General features: G+C 41.0%; 1 protein-coding gene and 1 long non-coding RNA gene across 2 annotated transcripts in view; both read left to right on the top strand.

Annotated features, from left to right (window-relative positions):
- Positions 1 to 26328, top strand: part of LOC307013648 (uncharacterized protein) — a 344030-nt gene that overhangs the window by 36519 nt on the left and 281183 nt on the right. The gene's annotated exons all lie outside the window — the stretch shown is intronic.
- Positions 2197 to 14839, top strand: LOC307046324. The gene is made up of 4 exons (XR_013810137.1): positions 2197 to 3038; positions 10047 to 10113; positions 13520 to 13948; positions 14338 to 14839. It is a non-coding gene; the product is annotated as an uncharacterized lncRNA (long non-coding RNA).

The following is a 26328-nucleotide window of genomic DNA, read 5'->3' on the forward strand; positions in this document are numbered from 1 at the left end:
AATGTATCCGGGAATTCCCCTGTTGATTGCAAGGACTATTGATAATTAACAGAGAGACCCTAGGGGCCTCTTCTTGGTATCTGCTAGGCAGAAGTCACTCAATGCAGAAATCACAAGTTTAACACACATTCTATATAAGGTGACATTTAAAATGAATATACCAGATAGAACTTTCCTGCCATAACACGTTACTTTAATCCTTCAAATAATTCAAATAATACTTCAACATATGTTCACCTAATAAATGACGGTGACTGAAGTATTATTTGAATTAGTTGAAGTATTAAAATAACGTGTTTATAGCAGAAAGTTTGATATAGTGTATTTCTGGTATATTCATTTTAATGTCAACTCATATATTCGTGTGTGTTAAATTTGAAGGGACAAAGTACATTTTTCCTCTTTAAATATAGAGAGGCTTTTCATATAATCCTGAAACAATGTCCCATTACTTAGTAATAATAAATATAGCGCAATAGTCTTTTCTTCCACTTTTATGTTTAATCAAAAGGGTGTTTTTTTGGCTATCTGTTGTTGAGAATAATACAAATGACCTTTGACATCTGCTTTGCAGTTCCCAGACCTCTAAAGAGGCCCTGAGTCTCTGGCTTCCTCTGTTAAGTGCTAAAACTATTATTGATTAAGCCAAAGGACATTTTCCTCAAATATAATGCAGTTAAAGTCCATTTAATTAGTGATTCATGTCCAGCATGCATTAGTTTAGAAATGATAAGGGTGTTGGTGTGTTGAAATGTACGTGCGTTTCCTGCAAGACTCTTATCAGATCAGGAGATGATTGGGTCACACACAAGTTAGAGAGACAATGGTCCTTCTGATTCTAAAGTAAGCTGACTTTGGGGTGAAGTGAAGTTCAGGGAAGACCTTGGGGCATGGGAACAATTAACTTATGTTGTTTGACTGATTCGGTGACTGTCATGGGACGATGGCGTTTGGATATTTACAAATATGGCTTTCATAAAGAAAAACAGGTGAATGTTGTGTGATAAGATACATGATAGGATGTGTGTGTGTGTGTGTGTGTGTGTGTGTGTGTGTGTGTGTGTGTGTGTGTGTTGAAGATGTTTAGGGGGAATGAGTATGTGTCCTGTCAAAGAGTCCTCTGTCATGACTCCAAATCATTGATTTGAGGACTGCCTGAGGGCAGAGGGACAGAAACACACACACACACACACACACACACACACACACACACACACACACACACACACACACACACACACACACACACACACACACACACACACACACACACACACACACACACACACACACACACACACACACACACACACACACACACACACACACACCAAACACACACACACACACACACGTCCAGAAGTGAAACCGACACAACTCCTCCTCACCTGTGTATAAATGTTTTGATGATTTTGAGGATCGGCGCTCTTGTTTCTGACTGGCTGTCGTGGTACGTATATCACACGGTGGTAGAACCTGAGCCCGGAGTACTCTGCAGAGTGCTTCGTGATTAGGTGATTAGGTGATGTATTGTATGTTCCACCATTAAAACAGATTATTGTTTAACCCTTATCCTGGCTGCTTTGAATTTTTCCTTCTTTTGAGAACCCGCTCATATAGGAACGGCGCGGAGGTTCTGCCCCAACATGACTTAGAAACCCACTACTTCTGCAACACAAAGATTACTGCATGCGACGCTGCTACCGTGACGCAAACCATTAAGTAGCAGTTGCAAAATTACAACATCGACCTGAACGACGTAACTGGCGTCTGTACAGATGGGTCAGTGGTTATGACTGGAAGAGAAAATGGGGTCGTGGCGCGTTTAAAAAGGGAAAACCCAGCCATAGGTGGCATACACTGTGCTACACATAAGCTAAACTTGTGTGCCCAGCAGGCTGCTGCAGCGATACCATCCCTCCAGCGCTACCAGAGGACGGTGGGCAGCATCTATGGATACTTCTCCAACAGCAGCTCTCGGCAAGCACGGCTTAAAGAAATGCATGTCATCCTGGACACTGATGACGTTAAGCTCAAGTCAATCCATGCCGTCCGCTGGCTGAGCTTCGGCGAGGCCAATGTTGCTCTACACAGAACAATGCGCGCTGTAGCGGAGGTGTTTCAGCAGGACGCTGAATTAATGCATGACATGATGGCCGAAACACTAGCAAAGGCAATGCTGACATATGAGTTTATCGCCATCAACAGTTTGCTGTGCGACATATTGGGATCCATAGCGTGCCTGAGCAAGGCATTCCAGCTAAAGTCCCTTTCTTTCGCAAATGTTCAGCCTCCTGTAACCTCAACGATCAACGTGCTGCGAGCCATGCAGATTTGAGATGAAGGCGGCCCAAAATTCCAAGAATTCCTCGCCAATATTGCGGAGAACAACGGTGAGACGTATTTTAAGGGAGAAAAGATAAAGGCCGCCAGGGCGATGCGGCAGGCCGTGGATGGTGTAAGGCAGCGCTTCCTCAACACCCTCGTCCAGAATATTGAAGATCGTTTCCCCGACATTGGCCTCTTTGACCCACGGTGTCTGCCACGGGACAACACTGAACGTGCGCGATTTGGACGCGATGAGCTGCGGACCATTCTGGATCACTTGTGCCCAGCGGGACGGGAACCTATCGTTGACACGGACACCTGCAGCACAGAGTGGGCACCTTTTAAGGAGCTGCTCCATGCAAACTACAGCAACAGTTCCTTCCAGGAGTTGGTGAAGATCATGGCTACACAACATTCTGGCTTCCTACCTGAAACCACAAAGCTCCTGGCTGCAATCTCGGTCATTCCAATGAGCACAGTGCCGTGCGAACGTGGATTCAGCGTTCAAAATCGCATAAAGACCAAGGGCAGGGCAAGAATAAAAGCAGAAAATCTCGATGTCCTGATGAGAATCTGCATTGAAGGACCGTACATTGAACAGTTTGACTTCTACAGAGCCCTGGAAAAGTTTAGAGTGGAAAAACACCGCCGCATTTTCCAAGGATCATGCAAGGAGCGGTGCCCCTGCCAGCAGCGGTGATTTGATACAGGTAGATTATGTATCAAGTAACAAACGTTACGTAGGCTATTGTCAATTGTGTGTGTAAAGAGACAGTATATAAAGGTAACGGTGCAATTCAAAATTGTGTGTGATAGTATTTATAAAGCGATAGTATATCTCTTCTCTTCCCCCCCCCCGCCCGCCACGCCCCCCCCCCCCCATTTTTTTGTTCAAAAAATTTACCTTTTTTTACTTCTAATTTTGTGTTCCACATTCCAAATGGCTCAAAACAAAATCACTCAAAGTATTTATTCTAACATTGAAAGGCATCAATCCAGAAGTTCATGGCTGATCTGAAGCCTGGTCTGGGTGAATTATTACCACTCTCTGTATCCCCACGCAGGGTTAGATCAATTATTTTTAAACTGCCTGGTAAAGCTGAGCTCTATACCTTTCTCGCATATAGTGCAGTATGTTTGGATCAATTTCAGACCATTTTAGGACTTCATGAAGATTATAAACTGATTTTGCCTGAGACAAAGAAAAGATTGGACACATTCAAGTATTTTTCATGCTGTTGCTAAGCAGCAGTCATCCAGCCATGGGCAGTTCTGCCATTCCTTATACACCATCAGTGTGAGAGGGGTAAGGGGGGCCTGGGAGGGAGGTCAGGACTGACCTCAGACTGAAACACTCTGATATGAGCACACTTATGGCGCTTTTCCACTGCAGCACGTAGCACGGTTTAAGCCGTCCGGGCCAAACCAGGCTTTTCCATTAGGGGTAGTTCCGGCTCAGGGCTACTTTTTCACCTTTTTTCTGGCCCTCAAAAATCGGCCTGAATATGCTAAACTAGTGACGTAAACACTCTCGACTGCTGAATGGTCAGAGAGAATCGCTGGCAAGGGGGCTACAACAAAATTAACATATTTGAACGTGACTTAATTGTAATACACGTTTCAAAATGATGCCGAAGTAACAACATACTGATACCGGTTAGTAAAAACCATGAATTAATGCTTGACAAATCTACATAAAAGACGGCAGGCGAAAAACCTTTTAAAATGCGTGTTTTCTGAATGGATATCGGATCGATCAGGCTAAGCTAACGTTGTATATGCTCCATCCACACTCACAACAACGGCCTACAGACATAAATAAAGCAGCGACTTTATTCACCATGACACAGACAGTCTGTGGTTTGTACTTGTTTCACTTTTGTCTAGTTTCTGAACAGATATGAGGAGCTGTGAGCTCTGGGTACTAACAGCTAACGGCTGATGTTTTGGTTTTGTAGTTCGCATTGAAGATGACGCAGTTTTACGCAGCGTCGCTCTACCCGCCGAACAGCCGATCACCCCGCCTACACTGCGTTACTATAGTTACTACCCCAGTTGGTAAACTGTAATAGAAACGCAGCATAAAGTGAGCCCGGCCTACCAAGGCCTAACCATACCGTAATAAGCCGTGCTTGGTCCTCCAGCGGAAAAGCGCCAATACATTCACACAGAGCTCAAGGACCATCCGCCTTATTTCATTTACAGTATATACTGCTGTTGACCCCAATTTCAGCTCAATTATATCCAGGGGTTAGCTTAGTAAGTTACTCAGATGAGTACTAGGAGACAGCGTTTGGTACTCACCCCACACGAAGCGTGGTCCTCCTCAGTGTCTCCTTCACTGTCCTCTATTTACACTTCTTGCATGCTAGATGATGAAGATGATGAAGATTCACCTCCCTGTCTCTTTTTAAGCCTCCGATTTGCTTTCTCCAAAACGGTGAAGTCCTTGCATTTCTTGAGGCCAAGTTGAAGGATCAAATACTAAGAAATTATCACATGAGTTGAAGTCATATCTGATTTCAGATGTGGATGTGGGAAGTTACTAAGTACACTTATTCAAGTACTGTACTTAAGTAACATTTTAAGATATCTGTACTTTACTTGACTTTGATGCTACTTTGTACTTCTACTCCACTACAGTTCAGAGGTAAATGGTGTACTTTTACTCCATTACATGTATTTAATACCTTTAGTTACTTTACAGATTTGGATGAATGATGTGAAATATAATCAAGTGTTAAATCAGACTTTAGTTCCACCTGGAGTAAATCCACAAGCTACCCTGCAGTATACAAAGTAATTCAAACTAGCTGCACCTTTACCAGCTTTGAGAACACTTTCATGATCAATCATTATAAAACATATCATATATATATATTATTCTGGAATGGACCAATCTGCACAATGACTACTTTTACTTTTGGTACTCTAACTATATTTTGATAATACTTTTCTAATTTTAAAGAGAATGCAGGACTTTTACTGTAACAGAGTATTACTAAACAATATCTGAGTAGCCTACTTCTTCACCTCTGTCTGATTTCAAACTCTTCCATAACACCCTGAGGAAGTTTGCAACTGTGTGTTTTACTCCAGTTTGTCGTAACTACAACTGCAGCAGCTTGACCACAGAGCGTGAACGTTGTGATCAGCTGATTTTGCGCAGTTCTCCAGTGTGTGCGCGGGGCACATAATGTGCACAGGGGAGTCTCCCACTGCAGCCAGTTGGCAGAGTTTTTTACAGTACTATGGCTTCCACAGATGACATGTTTTTATGGATTTTTTGTCAAAGCACTTAATTAAGATATTCATTGCTATCGGGATGTTAAGAGCATTCCATGGAATATAACAAGTGTATCTCGAGCCGGTTTCTCAAACTTATCTACTGTACCCCACCTTTAACACTTACATTTGATTACAAATCCACAAGTGTTAATTGGTATCTACTTTTCAATTTTAAAAGAGGAGCTTTTTATTTTTATTTTTACATCTCACTGTTTGTATCCCAGGCAAGCTGTTCCGCAGCACAAGACACTACACAAATCTGCATCTCTGAATTATTCATTCTCTGAGCCAACTATGTCAGTTTAAATCTGTATTTGTTGCTTTCATTAACTGTGAACTGAAATCAAAGCATGTATATTTGTATTATTTATATATTCATCAACAATATTATTATCACATATAGCATGTGATTATGACTGTATTGGTTAGATATGTGTGATTCTGGCCATAGAAAACAAAAGCTACATCATTTTCCAAAGGTTTCTCGCAACATATCCCGTCAGGTTGTCATTGAGCAACACAGGGAAGTCATTTAGCATTTATGTAATGCATTATTTGATTTGGACTTGGTTGAAGTATTTTCAATTATTGCATCTTGACTTTGTAACAATCTGACGTTTAACAAATGCTCTTACTCAAATTAAAGTAGTACAATTTAATGTTCTGTTTTCTCGAACATATAATTGAATGAGACACTTTATCATCCAGGGAGATTTATGAAATTAAAATGTTGTCCTCACCTTTTGAACAGCCACAGTGGTGACTCACAGCCGGTAGAGATGGATCCCTCCAAGGTCAAGACATTTACAGATTGGCCCCACCGGCCCAACAGGTGATTACTTCAGCCGTTCTTGGGTGAAGCCAATTTGTACAGTAGGTTTGTTTGCATCTCGAATTCTGTCGCTGCCCCACTCTCAGGCTTGACCTCGTTTGAGGTTCCATTTTCCTGAAATCCTCAGGCAGGGGAGGCGTTTCCAATCTCAAACCACTCTTCACTACTTCTGCTCCTGTCATAACTGTCCATGGCCTTTTCTTTTTAAGTTTGTAGCTGAAGTGGATCCCTAGGACACTAGGTATGTGGCTGTCCTATCATTTAGTCTACGAAGGACGCAAGCCTCAACTACAGATCGGGAACTGTTGGCAGTCAAGTCTATTTTTTTGACCTCCATTACTGGCTAAAGAGAACATATTTCCTCTTCCAGGTCTTTTGCTCAGAAGAGGGGTCATCGTTCTCTGAAGCTGCATCCTAAGTGCCTAGTCAGGAGCGCTCTTGGACATTGAATCTGGAGTGCTTAATGCCCTGAGTTAAGAACCAAGACAAAGAAATTGACCTACTAACTGCTCTTATGTACCTGTTGGTCTAAATGTGTTGACCTGGGTACACAGCTCCAAGTTGACTTGCAATTCATGGCCATGATGCATGCGTTAATGAAGGTGTGCACCTTGATCCTCCATGCCAGAAAGGGTGAAGCATTTTGAACTGATTGTGACAAGTGTGCCCTGAATAAAAACAGCAACTGACCCATGGCTGGCCTAATAACCCTAACCCTAATCCTGATCGCCTTGGACCCCAGTCACACATTGCCCTGGACTTTGTTACTGGACTGACAGTTTCTAAGGAAAGACCTGCAGCCTTCCATACAGATTCCTCATTGAGGTTCCCTACTGGCAAAGACACATAACTAAAGTATTTAAACATCATGATTTACCTCAGGGTATTGGTTCTTAAAGAAGTTCACAGATCTCAGACCTTTACTGGATGGTGTTCTTTTAAATCATCAGCACTTCCTCTAGCCTGTATTTAAGTTTCATTCTCAGACTACACCACATCATGGGTAAGATGCTTCCATGGATTGAATATGCTAACAATTATCTTCATTAAACATGCTTGTAGTGGCCAAAATCCTTGTAACCTTCACCTCAAAAGTATTTGTTCTTGGCCACATGTAGAGCTTGAGCCTCGGAAGCAGTGTCAGACTCGCAGTACACAATCCACTGGACGTTTCGGTTGCTTTTCAAGGTTTATTTCCAGTAAAACATAAACAAAATACGAAAACAATATTTAACATAAACTTAAACAGCAGATCCTAACTAGAGAATGCAATTCCTGAAGAAATTGCTAGTGGGAATGCTTTATGCTGAAAATCTGACGGTAAACTGCTATGCTGAAATGTAATGTGTAAGAAGAAAGTGAAACATTTAGATTGAAATGATACATGAACACTGGGGGCTTGAATGTGTGATGAGAGAAGAAAAGAAAGTGAAAAGGCTTGGAAAAGCAGCAGAATATTTGAACTCCAAACTTCTGAACTAACTTGATGGCGAATGATCTGTGTCCATGGCAACGGCATTTGTCGACACCCCATACTACGCTTAGATGCGTTGATGGCTGCATCGTTACCAAACCTGTAAAGTTTTGGGGCGTTTGGAGCAGTTTCACTGAAGTTATGAGAAAACCGTGTTTCATGTGTGCTTGCACCTACAGAAGGGACAGGAGGGTTCAGGCTCTTTTTATTTGGGGGAAATAGTGACACCTGTGGCAAAACTGCTGTCATACGCCTTTGAGATCTGCGACTTAACAGGAAATCTAGTCTTTACAGCCACCTTTCCTTTGGCCGCTGACTGGTCTTGAAGGTCACCAAAAACTGGGTCTGCTGCTATGCGAGCTTGCCTTTCAATGAAATAGACAAGGTCTAAAATCCTTACTCTACAACTGCGCTCCTCTTGCAGTGCGTAAGCTTTGCTGCGCCATCTCTCCCTGAGCTTGTATGGTAGCTTAAGCACAATGCTTCTCATGTTGGACACTGTGTCTAGTTCCTCCAAGTACTCCATTTCCTCCATAGCATTGCAGCAACTCCTTAGAAACATGGCGTAATCCTGCAGCGACCTTGAATCTTCAGATTTAACTAGGGGCCAGGATAGAGCTTTCTCCAGGTAAGCACAAGAGAGTTTGTATTCATTCCCAAAGTTTTCCTTCAGTAAACGTTTTGCTTTCTGATAGCCTCTGTCTGGAGACATGTGTTCACATCTTTTGACTAGCCGCTGAGCTGCTCCCCCGTCATACACCGCACCTCCAACTCAAAGCCTTAGTCCCGCCCCCTTCACCTGAGCAAAGCACACCTCTTACTGAAACAGAAAAAATGCATTGATAAAGGTTCCAAATAAATCAAAACTAAATAAACTTAAGTGCGGCTCCCACAATGCTTGTCTTTCCACTTTCCAGTGCTATAAGCTACCAGTACTCAATGTTTCCCACTGAGGAAGAGGAAGTGATGGTCCCAACAGCCGAGACCTTTTTTAAGCAGTGTTGGGAAACTTGGAGCAGGCTCCAGTCCGTCTGTTGCAGTCGGTGGCCGTCTTCAAGAAACAGAAGGCTGAATATTCTTATCTTTAATGAAATGTTTGACTGCTGCATCTTTATTTGTGCTGTCTTGTAAACCATATGAATGAATTATTAGTTCAAATTAACCCTTATATATACAGTACATTTCACGTATGTGCTAAGCGAACTAATAAAGGATGCATCCTGTCAATCATAAGTGATCTACCTTAATCATAGATGCAGCTAATGTTGAGCATTAATAAATGATGAATAAGAAACGCGTGGAAACAAAATCCTTGGTGAAAAATGTTTCATTTAATTAGAAAAGTGATGGATTATTACATGATAGGTTTGTTACTATTGTTAGGGAATAATTTGCTTAGGTATTCAACCTTCGACCCAATTCATCATTTTCTCCTCTCACTGTCTCCTTTCCCATGGCATAGGTCTACGGCCTTGGGTATTGCTGCTATCTCTCTTAAGGAGGGGCAGCTTGGGCGCATTGTTGTTGCCAGTTTATGACAGAGCACAAGCCGCCATGAGTTAGTTTACTGTTCAGGGACGTAGGTTCCTTGGGGCACATTCTTTCTGATGGACGAGAGCTCTAGTTAGATTCAGGATCCATATTGCTTTAGCCTCACTGAAGAATGTTGATTATTACACTCCGAACTAGTTAAAACCTCGAGCTACAGAAGAGTTCTTCAGAATTGGTTTGGCAACCGCTGTGTCAATTTGTGACACACCACCTGTCTTCTCAATTCTCTGGCCGTAACTCCAAATAAACCATCAGTGTTTGCCATCAAAGCTCCAACTCTCCTCGTGCCTCTCTGAGTCCTGACTCCACATTGCTACAGAAGTTTAACTTACAACTATTATTACCCAATACTAGCTTAAGTTTGACGCACAGAGATGTGAGAATGGGGCCAATTGATACCTATCATACCATATTTAGGTAAAACTGTGCAGCTTTTTGTCTGTTAGGTAGGCAGGTTGGTATGTTTGGAAGCTTTAATTTCATACTATCCTCCTGTAAAATGACGTAAGTAAATATGATGATGATTAAGTCATGACTTCAGTCCCACAAGCTTAGCTATACTTTACTTTACAGGGATCGATTGGGTTGCAGAGGACTTAATTTGGTCGCGGAGGAAGAAGTTCACGCAGACGGCTATACAGTAAGTGACAGAAATAACCATTAAAAAAACGTGTTTCTGTTTGGACCGTGAAGCAAGAATGGCAGCCAATCATCTCATGCAGATGCATTGAAGCCAGAGACAGAAGTTGTCCCATGAAAATTGGAAGTAACTCCAACTATGAGGAACTTTAATATATCTGCTGTTTTCATGCACAGCTTTAAATCTGTGTCCAAATCTCGAACATAACTGTACACCAATGCCTGTGCATTAAATCTGTGTCCAAAATGCACTCGACGTCCTCAAAGTTTAGTGACTAATGTAAGACACATCAAATTATATATTTATAAGCTAAAATCAGATCAAAATAAGCTTTTTCCAACTACGAGAACATATCTGTGTTTTTTTGTATTCAAACTGCATCTAGTTAATTGACTTTTACTGGTAACTTAATTATTTGATTTGTAATTGATTATATTTTGGAGCCAGCAGCAGCTCATGCAGTATAAACACCAGAGCCCTTAAGCCCTCTGCAGCTCTGTGTTCACCTGTGGTAGTGAGGTGGGAGTGCATTGCTCAGAAGAAAGTTTTGATGTGATATTTGTTAGTGAAAGTCTGAAAGATGAGCCAGGCGCTGTATTGATTACGCTTGGTGTGATTGCAAGATACATACGTTTTAATTAATCATCGGGGTAATCAAATTGGCAGCGATATTCAAGACTCACTGCAGACTTTTGGGACCAAACTGAGTGCTATTGATTAACAACCTTTGCTTTTTTCCCTCTGAAGAGACACTCTTGCCGATGGAGGCTGAGAGTTTGACCTTTCAATCCAGCACACATTAAATGATCGTTCTCTATTTATCCATGACATGAAGATGCCCCCCCCCAAAAGACACATACACACACACACACGGTAGATTCTCTTATGCTGTAATAAGTCTTAAAAACAGTTATGTCAAAGTCTCTTTAAAAGCATTTATCCTATATTGTATATTTATATAAAACTGCATATTTATCTGACATGGATCTCTAAAATGTACATATTATATTGTTTTTTGTTTTGTTTCCTAAGTTTTTGAATATATACTGTATGTTCACTATTATTTTGGAGCATTATATGTGGTGTTAAACCAGAAAAGGGATATTTTTGTCAGACGGTTTCCTTCACATAAAATGCATTTGAGGCTTGGCTTCGTGTGCTAAGTATTTTCTTTTATTCACTCACATATTGGCAAAATCCAAACCTGTTAAGCCCCAAGCCTGTTTTTCAGGTCTCAGGCTCGAAAATGACATTCCCAGAACAAATGACCATATCTTCATTTCTAAAATGGGCAAATTAACTTTTTTTCTCAAAGCAATGACACACCTGTGAGTTGGATGTAGAAGAGTCAGAATCAATATAGATGTTTTTATTTTAAAGTAAATTCAGATTTAACTTATTAAAAAAATGTAAATGATAGTTTCCTTCCAAAAAACCCATTACTTATAGTGAAAACCACCCTTGAATGATGGGATAGTAGACTAAAAGCTTTAAGAATCCAAACTATAACATATAATAAGTACCCTGTATCAAGATTGATGCAAAACAAGTGAAATTTGACTTTTTTTTAGAGAGATTTAGATAAATAAACCCACTTCTGGGGTCATTTGGGTGTATTTGCCATATCTCCGGAACCCATCGGTCGATTTTGATGATTGACACCTGTTTTGAACCGTTAGAGCCAATAGAATCGAGGGGAAGTTCCTAAATCCATCTAAACATTATCATTGGTGAATGAGTGATGCGCAGCCAGCAAGCCCAAAACCGGAAGCTCACATACACTCTCATAGCTAGAAGCCATTTGTCCACCTTTTCAGTCACACAGTTGTCTGAAGTGAATGATGTTTTCCCCCTGTCACTCTACAGAGTTGGAGGCAAACAGCTTGTTACCCTTAAACGGTACATATGATGCTGAGCGATGTGAATTCCGCATTGTTGGAATCTCACAGATTTCTTCCTTTTACCCAGGATAAGACCTCAACATGGACCAACAGTTATTGCTGAGAGTTGCCATCACCGAAGATTCTATTATGAAGTTAACTTTAAATAAGAGACCGGATTCCGTTGAAGAATTGATTGCTCAACTCAGAGATAAATTATCTCTGCAGTATGAATTTAAACTTCAGTATGAAGATCAAGACTTCAATAATGCCCTCTGCAATTTGACGGAAATATCAGATTTGCCTGAAAGAGCTACACTGAAAATCATCCCTATTGTGACTCTCCATTTAACTACCATTTCATCACCCTCAACAAGATCAGAAACGAGTGAGTGCAGCACAGCAGACACTGAGATCCTGTCGACTGCAGGAACCTCACCATTGCTAAAACATCAACAATGGCCAGAGTTCTTTAACACACCAAATTTCTCAGTTGATGTGAACTACAGACTTAGACAGGGAGATCTTGCCTATATGAATTATGGAACACGACTGACTCCATCAAGAGATATGAAGCATGACATATTACAAAAGCTTGCTGAAACAGTGTACAGTTTCAAGGCTTATCCTGATGATGATGACTTCAGCAGTGTTGCAAAATCCCTTCTTAGCAAACATCCCTGCCTTACCGGGCCTGGTTCTCAGCCTGGATGGTATGGCTGGAAGAATAGCCTGAAATTTAAAATGGCCAACTATCGCAAAAAACTTCGTAAAGCTGGATGTGAGGATGTAGCAATCAACGGAGGAAAAATAAGTAAAGTCAACCCACAGGGTGAATCGTCAAATAAAGAATATAAAACGACCAAAAAGAGGTGAAGCAAATTATCTGCCTAATTCAGCTGAAGGACACGATGAAACAAGCCTCGAAAATGCCAGAAAGATTCTCACGGAGGAAATGAAGAAAAAAACACCTAATGGCACTCTCATCTCACAAATGATGGACCAAACATTCCCACTATGCAGATGACAGATTGTGAAAAAGGAGCCTGCTGTACAGAACATGGTTGAACGATGGCCGGCCCTTTTCACAGAGAGACAGGAGGTTACTTTTAGGTTGTACTGAATAATGCCTTTAAGGTTGACTTTCCTCCATGTCAGCATTTCACTTTCCCAACTTCCCAACCACTAATATAATGCCAATCAAAATAAGGCTGCAACTGATATTTATTTTCATTATCCATTATTCTTCCAATTATTTTGTAATTGATTAAAGATATGGTCTATAAAAGGTGATGTTTTTAAATGTTTTGTTGTGTAAATTCAAAATCTAAAGATATATTATATTAATTATAGAGGCCTGAAATCTCAGCATACAATATTATATTGTTGTGGGCTATAGGTGTACCCTGCCTTTCTATCTAAACCATAGTGGTTGCCTGCTTGCACAATTGTTATGATTTAAACTAATGTCTTCCTAATGTGCTGGTTTTCCATCTCCTACCCCACCCCCTTCTCTACTTTTTCAGGTATTTGCCAAATTTAATCGGATTACCAGTCGGAACCTCGAGGCAGACTTATTTTTGGCTCTGGACCAGCACACCCCACGTTTCATCCAACTGTTCAAGTCAAAAAAAGGATCGGTTGGACAGAAACTGACAGAGTTGATGCAGAGCTAAGTTGCTAAGTAATATACTGTAACTTAGCAACTTTTTGTCACATACATTGATGACGATATGGTACTACTTCAAAAGCCTTCTAACATAATTAAAACAACCCCTCAAAAAGATGGAAAAGACCAAAATGTTTCATCTTGTGAGTTTGTCATTTAATCTGATCTGGATCTTCTTTATCTCTAACATTAGACACCGGAAGTGACTGAACAGCGCTCTGTTGTCCTCAAAGGCATTCCAATTGTTCTTGGCGACGACTCCAGGGATTTCTTCAAGAACTGCTTTGTAAGTACTTGAAAACAAAAAAACTGTTTGGTTTGCATTTATTGAAAAGTCATATCCCCTATTTACACAAACTTACAACCAAAAGATGTAATTTGGTGTGTTCAAAATAGTGTACACTAAATTCTATGACCAGGAGTCTAGATTAGAAATGAGGTGTAAAATAAATGTACGTTCCTAGCTGTATATGCATCCATAGCCTTAGTTTCCTCATACCACATTTAAAGAACCTTTTTGGATACAATGTTACAACGCCGTTTGAGTGTGTACTTGAGCTACATTTTTAGCAAATACTTCAAAGCAAATGCAACATGAATGTTTTCATAGGAAGACCTACTCTAATAGGTAGCGATGATAACCTACTATTCTAAATCCCGTGTCTTTCTTTGCAGGATACAACGAGAGATGAGGCCCTATCATCCGTCACTGTTGGTGTGCTGACTGTTCTCAGCGAAGACAGTCCTCAGGAGGGTCCAAGCTCAATCCACCTCGAACCCATCTCCATTGACATTGTGCTTGAGGGAGGTATTGTGATGGAAAAGATCAAAAACTTTCCACAGGCAGTTTGCCTGTTATTTGGCCTGATACATGCTTTGCATTTAGATTACCCAAAATGCATGGCAAATACTCTGATGTTCGTCCAAAGAGTGATGCTTGGACTAGGAACCAAAACCCTCTCACCTAAACTATTAACTTTGAGAAACGCTCTACTGGATTAGACCTTAATCAAAATAGTCATCAGCTATCAGATAGAACTTGGCACTTAAAAAAGTTGCACCGTTAAATGTTATGACAAAAGTGTTTTACTCTGGGGAAACTGTTATAACTCTGTTAATTGTTGAAAGCAACGTATAATGTTTGTTTTTTTAAAGTACTCTTCTTCATAGTGGTCATTATAGATTTTTTATTTTTACAATTGGTGTGTTTTGCACTGCTATTTGTATTAAGATAATAGTTGTGAGTACTTAAAAAGCACTGTTTGTTGGCACTTATAAATGTTATATTGCAACTGAATCAATGTGTGTTTTTAATGCATTATTGTTGGAGATTGTTGGAGTTTACACAACGTGTTTAGATATTTGTTGTAGTGCAATTATCTTAGTTAGCAGGAATTAGTTTGTTTAATTTAATAGTAAACCTTTGAAATTACGAATGAGTTGAATTTAAAAGGGTTAAGTTCTGGTGATTTGTATATTTAAATAGGGTTTAATTTGTTCATTGAGTTCACACAAATAAAATAAAATAGGTTGATGCAAAGCATGCCTTTTAAGTTTACATAACTTAGTTTACATAAGTTTACATAACTTAAAAGATTTGTGTCAGCTGTACTTCTCAAAATTAATTGAAGCACACTTAGAATACAGAAGTTGTAACATGTCAAATGTTAGCAAAATAAAATATAAACATATTAGACTACGCTCTCTAAAGTGACAGGAAGTGTATAACCTTTCAATCACTAAGCTGCTTTAAATGTGCGACTATTAGATATCGAGCGTTTTTTATTCAGGCTTTGATGTAGTGATGTCACAACTTACAATTACATTTGTGAGTACAATTATTATCTTAACTGTTCAAGGTGATCAAAATCACTCCAGCCTAAATGACCCATTTATATAAATATGCATCTTGAAAGTCTTGATTTTGATATTGCAAGTAGGTCGATCTAAATATTGTTTAGAGTATTGAGAAAGATTTGGCAGATGTATCCTGACTCAGGGCACAGTGCTGATTTTTCACAGCTTTGGGATGAACCATCAAACCTGCCAAGTGCTGTCTGAACGTGTGAAGCATTTGTCTGTGTAAGCACATGGCAGATTAACAAACACAAACACTGGGGGCAAACCGCGGCACCGCATATCTGCTCTCAAATATTCACATGAACAAATGTGGGAAGTACCTGAGTGGGAACACATTTTCTGTGACACAGCTTTCCATCTCGGCACTGTTTATCAGAAGGTGAGATAAAAGGGGAAGGACATGGGCGGGGAGTAAGACGCAGTGTGGATGACTGAGTCACAGCTCATATGTCTCGCTAGTGCAAATGTAAACAGACACAGTATTCTCATCTTCCACACCACCATTATATGAACATCATTAGCTAACTACTACTGCAATGTAAGAAGGGTACAAAGTACATTTTAAATATGCTTCAAGCTTGAGTAGGAAAACGACATAGGGGATCATGCAAGCATGGCCGTATCCACCATTGAGGTCACCGAGGTCCGGACCTCGGTAATATTTTTCGAGCTGTGTTTACAAAACTTTTGAAATAATTGCACTAAACGGGGTTCTTTGTAGTACTTCCATTTACTGTCGATGGGGGCGCTGCATAACTACATAGCCTCGGTTAAAGCAAACAGAAGAAGACGACATGTATCAACAAACCACCGCAGCCCGAACTTGTATCGGAGCTGCTGAGGAGTGATGAGGTATCTAGAGATCTGAGTCCAGCGGACTGCTTGTGTTTCTGTTCATCAGGACATCATATGACCAGCAGCTCCTGTGTGAACGCTCTACGTTAGACAGTGGACGTCCGACAACATGCACACTAACTTATATTACAGCTATAGTTTATACTTTGGTTTAAATTGCGTGAATAAACTAGCTAGAGAAGTTAATTACATTCATCCAATGTCAGAAGGATTACCTTTTAACAAACGTTGTAATGCTTTTCTTTAATTTCAATTTGAGTAAAACATTGAAGATATAACATTGTATTGTTTTCTTTTTACAGTGACTCAGATGTAATGAAAAGACTATGTCAGTCAAAGCTCAGCTTTGGTAAGGAAGAGACAGGACAGGCAGAGAGAAAGAGAGAGAGAGAAAGTGATGGAAGTCAGGGAGGAACTGCAGGTACAGTCACACAAAAGAATGTAGGCTTAATAACCCCATCTATTTATCTATCTATCTATCCATCTATCTATGTATAACAATAGTATTCATTTAAGATAGGCATAATTGTAAAACAACATACATCTATTGCAGTTATGATGTCATAATAACATACAATTGTATAAAACACCATTTGCTTACATCTTTGATCTCTTTTGAGAATCAAACAAAACAGATTTAAATAAAAGAAATAGTGCAAACAAACAAGTGAAATGAACTAAATGGCTGAATTGCTTTTGATTCACTGGCAGGAGAGACAAGTGAGGAGGAGCAAAAAGTTAAAAAACGAGGGAGAGATTGAACAGAGAGAAAGAGTAGAGGACAGAGAGAGTAATGAACAGGAAGAAGACAGAGAGACTAAAGAAGATGGTGTCACGATCTGTCTGTGTTGTGTTTTGTCTTGTCTAGATCTGTCTTTGGTTTTCTGTCTGCGTTGTGTTTTGTCTTGTTTAGATCTGTCTTTGGTTTCCTGTCTGTGTGTGTTCCCTCCTACCTGTTCCCTCCTACCTGTTTTCTTGATTGTGTTCACCTGGTGCCCCTGTGTTTTCTCCTCCCTCCTCACCTGTCTCTTGTTTCCTTGATTAGTCCTGTGTGTATTTAAGTTCTGTTTTTTCTGTCTGTCATTGTTGGTTCGTCGTTTGTCTGTGTTCACCGGGGAGTGTTCTGTTTGTCCGTGTATCCTTGAAATAAAGGTATTTTCAGTGTTATCTGCATTTGGGTCCTGCTTGCTTCGCTCACCCGTAACAGATGGAAGAGAGGCTGCAGGTTATGGAAAGGAGAGAGAAATGGAAAATGAATGTTGACAATGTTTTGTGATCATTTTAGCCTCTTCTGCATGTCCAGATCATTAATAGTAACAATCAACTGATTTTTATGCATTACACTTTCAAAAATAATTTATGCTGACATTGTCAGCACACTGACATGGTTTGAAATCAATATACTATCCCATTTGTGACCCCCGACAGGACTTAAAAAGCACCTAACTAGATCATGAAAATCCCCTAAATCTCGGGGGGTATCCCCCGAACCCCCCTAACATGTTTGGACTTCTGTATTTAGGAAATCCTGCATACGGCCCTGCATGCAAGTCTGTGGAAATAAGACAATATTGAATAGATGTAGCCTTAGTGCTTGCTTTGAGTCTTAAGCATCTGTTAACCTTCTCACATATTTTTGTTCCATTATAGTCCAGCAGGAAGGGCCCTCAGATGTTGAGATACCCTTACCCGAGGTAGAACAAATGACAACAATAATTTTTCTTATCTTTAGGGTCTCCCATTGATGAAATTGATTGTTGCATAGCATAGGACTCAATCACTTTTCTCTCATTTATCAGAAAAACAGAAATCCCTAAAAAATATACCATTACTGAATTGTCTAGGGTGCTATTGAACACTAACCAGTAGTTGTATGGAAATATCTGGTACAGTTATATTGCAAATGAGATTTATTTAGACATAGGCCTACCTCTTCTCTGATACAGTCAAATTCCGAATGGGGGATAAGTGGCACAATAGCCTATAAGTTAAGAAAGCTCACTCTGATGGTCATTATATTTGGAGAGGGAAATACCAGGTGGCTGAACTACATCACCAAATAGTCAGAATAAGAGTAACCCAATACAAGTGTATTAGTTCTAAATTGCAAGCCTCTAAACATAGGTAAATAGTACAGGTTTTATTGAAACTGGAACCTTAATTCAAAGTACAGTATACAATTCATCAAATAATTCAGTGAGAGTTCAAGTATATAGATAACAGAATATAATGTTAAATGTCAGGTTCCTCAGAAACGTTAGGGGAAACATTTTGACATTCTGCACAGCAGGTGCAGAACCCTGTACAGGGAAGGCCAACAGAGGCACTGGCACTTTCCACTCTCTCCACACTTTGCATCTTTGCAATACAAGTGAGTAATGTCTCTCTCTTCTCTAGGTGCTGGGGGTTTTGTAAATAACACTGGTTGAATGGCCCCATCTCTGACAATCCACTCCTTGCCAATAGGACTCCATAACAAGGGTTTGGGTTCGGGCTGTGACACCATATCGCTGTCTGAAACATTGCTCTTTGTTGAAATGCATCCTCTGTTGGCGGCAGATTTTCCGAGGCTGCATCTGTTGTTGATGCCTATGTCTAAAGAAATCTCATTTGCAATAGAACTGTACCAGATATTTCCATACAACTACTGGTTAGTGTTCAATAGCACCCTAGACAATTCAGTAATGGTATATTATTTAAGGATTTCTGTTTTTCTGATAAATGAGAGAAAAGTGATTGAGTCTTATGTTCCTATCACCAAAAAGTACAATCTCCGTCTAAACTAAAGCTAAGTTTACAGGACTATAATTCAGTATATTTTTTGTTAAATAATTGTCTGACTATTTGGTGATGTAGGACAGACACCTGGTTCATACCTCAGCAAATCTGAAGAGGAAAAGAGTTGTCATTCTCAAGTTATGGGCTTTCTTTCTTTTCTTTTTTTTCAAAATATTTTTATTCACATGTAAGACAAAAGTGTAACAGTGCATTACAGCAATTAAGGCATTTTCATTTTTTTTCCCGCCCAAAAGAACCCTTACTCACTTTCCCTTAACCCCGCCCCATCCCAACCCATCCCATCCCATCCCAACCACCCCTCTCCCGGAGCACTGAGGCAACAGTACATCAATACAATACAAAATGATAGATACAATAATATACATGCACATACCTGCATACATACATACATACAAACACATATTCAGGGATGTCACACGAGCTGCATGTGTGGCGGACAGGGGAGTAATCATATCAGAATTATAGATGGATAAATAAAGGGAGAATCCCTACAGCGACACCATATCAGGGGGAAGACAGTCTACATAGCTGATCAGTGGCCTCCAATGAGCGTAAAACTTATCTGAGGAACCCCGGAGAGTAAACTTAATTTTTTCCAACTTTAGAAGAGACATAGTATCACTCAGCCACATTTTAAAAGAGGGAGGTAAAGGAGATTTCCACAAAAGAAGGATTTTCCTACGAGCAATCAAGGCGGTAAAGGCAATGACATTGGTTTGAGTGTTTGTAATGTTGATTTCATCTGGGGTCCTACCGAAAATAGCTACATGAGGGGATGGAGAGATTTTTAGACCTACAATTTCAGAAATACACTCGAAGAAAGATTGCCAGAAGCTAGATAATTTAGGGCATGACCAGAACATGTGAGTCAGGTCGCAGGGGGCCTGGGACCATTTATCACACCGGTCATCTAATCTATCTGGATAAATCTTGGAGAGCTTAGCCTTGCTATAATGTAGTCTATGGAGAACTTTAAACTGTATTAGGCTGAGTCTAGCGCAACTGGAGGATGAGTTAACGGCTCTCAGGGCCTCCTTCCAAAAGTCATCAGAGAAGGTGAACTGTAGTTCCTTTTCCCAATTAGTTCTAATCTTGTTAAATGGCAGATTCATCAACCGCAGAAAAAAGTTCATAAAAATAAGAGACATGGCGCCTAGACAATGTTCTTGCTCTAAGTGCAAATCCACTCCACTGGGAGGCAGGGATTGGGGGAATTGTGGAGAGTGGGTCTTAGCAAAATCCCTTAGTTGAAAGTATCTAAAGAAATCAGATCCTCTTAGATTAAAGGCAACCGTAGTTGGTCAAAACTGGCAAACAGGCTATCAATGTATAACTCCCCTATGCAGCGGAGGCCTTCCCTCTCCAAGTGAGAAAATCGGGGGTCAATTGTGACTGGTAAAAATAGATGCTTGTTACAGACAGGAGTCGCTTGAGGAAGAGTAAGCCAACCAAAGTGACGTCTAACTTGTGCCCAGATCTTTAAAGTGCCAATTACAACGGGGTTAGATGTGAATTGTGAGGGGGAAAGGGGCAGAGTGCTACACGCGAGGGCTTGAAGTGACGTGGATCGACATGAGTTGGCCTCCACAAGACACCAGTCACTCTGTGGTGAAGTGAACCAGAGCATGATCTTGTGTGGGTTTGTGGCCCAGTAGTAACCCATAAGGTTAGGTAAACCAAGCCCACCCATGAACCTGTCCCTCTGCAGTAATGGTCTACTAGCTCTTGCATGTTTACCAGCCCAAATAAATGAGGAAATAATATTATCAATAGCAGTGAAAAAAGATTTAGGCAAAAAAATAGGTAGGCATTGGAAGATGTATAGATATTTGGGCAGTACATTCATTTTTATCGTCTGAACTCTTCCTGCTAAAGAGAGTGCCAGATGGCCCCACCTCTGTAGGTCAGATTTGACTGTTGCCGTCAGGACAGTAAGATTTTGTTCCCGTAGCGCACTAAAGACTGCGTGATTGCAATGCCCGGATATTTAAACCCTGAGTTGGATATTCTAAAAGGCAACGACAACGGAGGTAATTCTGCAGCCAATTGGTTGATAGGGAAACATTCACTCTTTTGGATGTTTAATTTGTATCCTGAAAATTAACCAAAAGTGGTCAAAAGTGAGAGTATGTGGGGATTACTAGCTATAGGATCCCGCACATACAGAAGAAGGTCGTCAGCATATAATGAGACCCTGTGTTTGATATCCCCTCTCTGAATCCCCTTAATTCCTCTCTCTGCTTTTAGAGCAATCGACAATTGCTCGATAGAAATTGCAAATAGTAGTGGGGAGAGCGGACACCCCTGACGCCCCCCGCGGAAAAGAGGGAAGAATTTGGAGCGCTGGGTGTTCGTACATACAGAGGAGTGAGGAGAAGAGTACAGAAGTCTAACCCAGGAGATGAGGCCTGGACCAAAGCCCAGCTGTTGAAGGACAGAAAACAGATAGGCCCACTCAACCCTGTCGAAGGCCTTCTCAGCATCAAGAGATATGACAACCTCCGGTTCAGCAGAAGAAGGTGGGCTGTGGATGAAGCTGAGAAGTCTTCCGACATTTGTGAAGGAGTGCCTCCCCCTTATGAATCCTGTCTGATCTTCCGAAATGATGGAGGGTATAATAGATTCCAACAGGCGAGCAAAGATTTTCGCAAGTATTTTCACATCTACAGAAAGGAGCGAGATTGGGCGATATGATGCACAGCTCAACGGGTCCTTGCCCTTCTTAAAGATCAGAGAGATAGAGGCTTGCATAAGGGTGGGCGGCAGTGAGCCTTGGTCGTACGACAAATTAAACATATCTAATAATAATGGGGACAGTTGATTTGAGAATTTTTTGTAGAATTCTACAGGGTATCCGTCAGGTCCCGGTGATTTGCCACTGTTCATGGACTGTATTGCCTCTTTAATCTCAGCGAGCTGCAGTTTGGCATCTAGTGTCTGTTGGTCGTTAGTCGAAATCTTGGGCATATCTAATTTATCCAAAAATGTATGTAGCTGATCTCCGTTATCAGGGGATTCAGACGTGTAGAGACAAGAGTAGTAGGTTTTAAAGATGTTATTAATCTCTCCCGGGTCAGAAGTGAGAGAGCCCAACCCGTCCCGAATCTGGGTGATTTGGTTCGAGGCAACCCTAGCCTTTAGTTGGTGGGCCAGGAGACGGCCAGCTTTATCACCATGTTCATATATAGACCCTCGTGAATGTAGGAGTCGTCGTTCAGCCTCTCTTGTTAAGAGAAGGTCAAGTTCTGTTTGGAGCCCCATCCGTTCTTTAAATAGATCAGGTGATTGAGTGGAAAATAGTTGGTTGTCTAGATTAATGATAGATTCTTCCAGTTCTCTTTGGCGTGCTCTACGAAGTTTATTAACATGAGACGTATGCAAGATGATCTTACCCCTAAGAAAAGCTTTAAGGGTTTCCCAGAGTAGGGACGCAGAGGTCTCTTCATTTTGGTTGGTCTCACAGAAGAATGTAATTGATTCCGAAATACACTCGCAAAAGGCTGCATCAGAAAGTAAAAGAGGGTTAAGACGCCAGAATCTAAATTCCTTATGGCTTATGATCAAAGTGAAGGTCCAGGATCACAGTTGAATGATCTGATACAGTTATCGGTGAGTACTGAACAGAGACAATCGACGAAATAAATGTTTTATCAACAATAAAATAATCTATGCGAGAGTATGAACGATGTGCATGGGAAAACAAAGAGTATCGCCTAACCGAGGGGGGGAAAAATCTCCACGGGTCGACGTAGCCATAGTGGTCCATAAAAGCAGAGAGAGTTTGTGCCGTTTTAGAGGGCGCCACAGTTCTGGAACTAGATCTGTCTAGTGCTGGGTCTACAACACAATTCATATCTCCTCCCAGTATCAAAAGGTGGGAATTCAAATCGGGGATGGTGGAGAATAGCGACTTCTCAAAATTATGATCATCCCAATTGGGAGCATACACAGAAACTAAGATGACCGGCTTCTGATAGAGTGTACCAGAAATGATGACGTAACGGCCATTTAGATCTAAAATTGTATTAGTAGGGGTGAAATTGACTTTTTTCCGAACTAAAATGGCTGTGCCCCTTCTCTTTAGGTTAAATTGTGAATTAAACATTTGTCCAATCCACGGCCTATTCAGCTTTCGCTGATCAGATTTACATAGATGTGTCTCTTGTATAAACATTATATCCGCCTTCAGGTTTTTAAGATGTGTCAAAATCTTTGTGCGTTTCACCGAAGCATTCAACCCACCAGTGTTCAAAGAGAGTATCCTGACCGCCTGTCCACCACCAGTCCCTGTAGCAGTTACATTAGCCATGACACCGCGTACAGCATCGAAGGTGTAAGAACAGCCCTAGAACATCCACAACTAAAAATGGAGAGAACAGTGTACATAAAGATGACAAAACGGAATGTAAATGAAACAGCTGCCTCAAACAAACGGAAACCTATAGCCCCATCAAAATAAATGTCCCGCCCTCTCCCTCCCATCCTCTACTCCCTCCCACCTCCTCCCATGCCCTAGCCCCCCTCCCTCCCCACCCCTGAGCTCCATCTGCCAATGAAATTGGCAATAACTTCCCTACCTGAATCATCTGTCCTTCTTCAAGGTGTCTCAGTACCCACATCATGCAGATACAACCTCCTTAGTAAGTGTAACAATTGTGAACAGCAAATGTTAACAAGAACATTGCAAAAGTGCAAGAACATCCCGGGTATAGAGTGTAAATACAAAAATTAAAATAATTTAATTAAATAAAAATATATGTAAACATATCACATTGTATGCTGTCATGGCCGAGCAACGTTAGTTATAAAATAAATGTAGGTCCCAACCGAACGACGGCTGTAAAGTGCCCAGAAACAATTGTGAACACGAGAGTTAACAAGGACATTCGAAAAACTGCAAAAAACACTCCGGGTATATAATGTAAATACAAAAATGTAATCATACAAAAAATAAATGTAGACCACATGTCGCATTGTGCGCTGTCATGGCTAGGTAACGTTAGATTATACAATCAATTGTGTCCAAACATAACAGTTGTAACGTATCCAGTCCACCATCAATGCAGCGCTAGCGTGGTTTAGCCTAGCCTAGCTCAGCCACCACTAGCCTAGCACAACATATGTGGTTAGTTAGCCGGCTCGCGTTCATAGCCAGCTGCAAAGGCTGCAGCCTCCAGGGGCGAGGGGAACCTTTTCTTAGGCCCGCTGCCAAGTGTGATCTGCAGGCGAGCAGGGAACAGAAGAGCCGGTCTGAGGCCTAGGTTGTACAGCTTTGACATGATGTCTCGGTATTTCGCCCGCTGTTCGAGAACCTCCTGTGTGAAGTCTTTGTAGATCTGCACTGGTGTCCCACGGTAGCAGAGATCCCCTTGTCTCTTGCGGTCCTCCCGGACAATCAGGTCCTTGACTTGGTAACGATGCAGCCGGAATATCACAGGTCGCGGTCTCGCCCCTGGCTGCGGCCTAGCAGCCGGCGCTCTGTGTGCACGGTCCAGCTCGGGAGGGGATTGGAGAGTTTCATTGCCTAGCTGCTCGACCAAAAGTTCAGAAAAGAAGGTTGTAGGCCGGGGTCCCTCAATAGACTCAGAAAGTCCAATGATTCTAATGTTATTTCTGCGGCTCCGACCTTCCAGATCTGCGGTCTTCGCAGCCAGCTTAGCATTGCTATCTGCTAATACCGCACACTTCTCCTCGAGTATACGGAGTCGCTGATCTTGCAGATTGGCATTGGTCTCAAGAGAGTCTATTTGTTCCCCATGTTCTGCTACTGTGGTCTGCGTTTGGTTCAGCTTCGCCTCCAGTAAAGGCAGCTTTGAAGTCAGCTGAAATGCTAGCTCTGTGCTCCCTCTGTGCTAGCTCTGAGCTAGCTCTGTGCTCTTCAAGCAGGCTAATTATGCTAGCCATGTCTGAGACAGCAGTTTTGGTTTTTTTTTTTCCTGTTTCGTCCCCGTTTTCAATGAAGATTTCGGCATCACATCGGCTTTTTCTGATCTAAATTCCAAATTATGTTCACAAAATACGGATTTAACTCAACTTCGGTGGTTTTAAATTAAATGTAGAAAGTAAAGTCATGGGAGAATGAGACAACGCAGCCCTCACCTGTTCGTCCAACCGGAAGTCTCAAGTTATGGGCTTTCTTGTCCCCTTTCCCACATTCGGCCTGGTCTAATTTGGTTCTTTTTCCGGTATTGGGGTAGTTCTAATGAACAACCCAAAAACATTTTTTCCCCAAAAATAAAATTTGACAACAATCAATTTCATTAATGGGAGACCCTAAATATAAGAAAAATCATTTTTGTCATTTGTTCTACCTCGGGTAGGAGTATCTCGAAAACTAAACTATTGGACTATCTTTTGGAAATTATTTGAAAAAACGGTGGCCGACAAGTGCAAATGCTACAATAGCCCAAAACACTTCCATTTGGAGAAATGTGCTACAGTTTCAAATACATATATGCAAATGTGAAAACGTAATGCAAGTGAGACATCTTCACCAAATGCAAAACACAGCATATGAAAAAAACATTATACACTAACAGGGACAGTAAAAAATTATGCACACAGCTGGGACCGGAGAGCTTGTTGACGTTCTGGATTATAAAGTTGGACAACAGTCACTGTTGGCAGAGTTAGCCTTTTTCATAATTGTAATGAAACTGTTTTGTCAGCATATTTGAAATTACTAGGTTAGCACGTTAGTTAGCTAGCTTTCAGATCTGCAATAATATCGCAAAGAATCATGCGATCAAATTGTTAAAATAAGCCAATAAACTGACACTTTCAGTAAACTTCCAGTGACTGTTTCCATCGTGTTTTGAGATTCTTGTAGCACACTTTATTTGCAGCATTTTAGGAAATGCTGTGCATGTTCGCAAAGTTGGTAAATGTTTTCTAAATGCTGTGCCGTTGTCAATTAGCTGAATAGGTTTTCTTTAATTTGCATGTGTTTTGGCAACAAACTTTTTTTTATATTTGCACTGTTTTTGCAACCGCAGCATGGTTGGGGCGTTGTAGTGCGTTTGCACCTTTTGGCTGACGTGAGGAAACTTGGTTGAAAAACAGCCAATTTGGCTGCTCCAACCTTTTGTAAGGACGGTGGGGACATGATCAGATCACGCTTGATTGACAGCTCCCTTTCAGCTCAAGAAAGTA

The sequence above is a fragment of the Notothenia rossii genome (assembly GCF_949606895.1).
Source record: "Notothenia rossii genome assembly, chromosome: 7".
NCBI classification, from domain to species: Eukaryota; Metazoa; Chordata; class Actinopteri; order Perciformes; family Nototheniidae; genus Notothenia; species Notothenia rossii.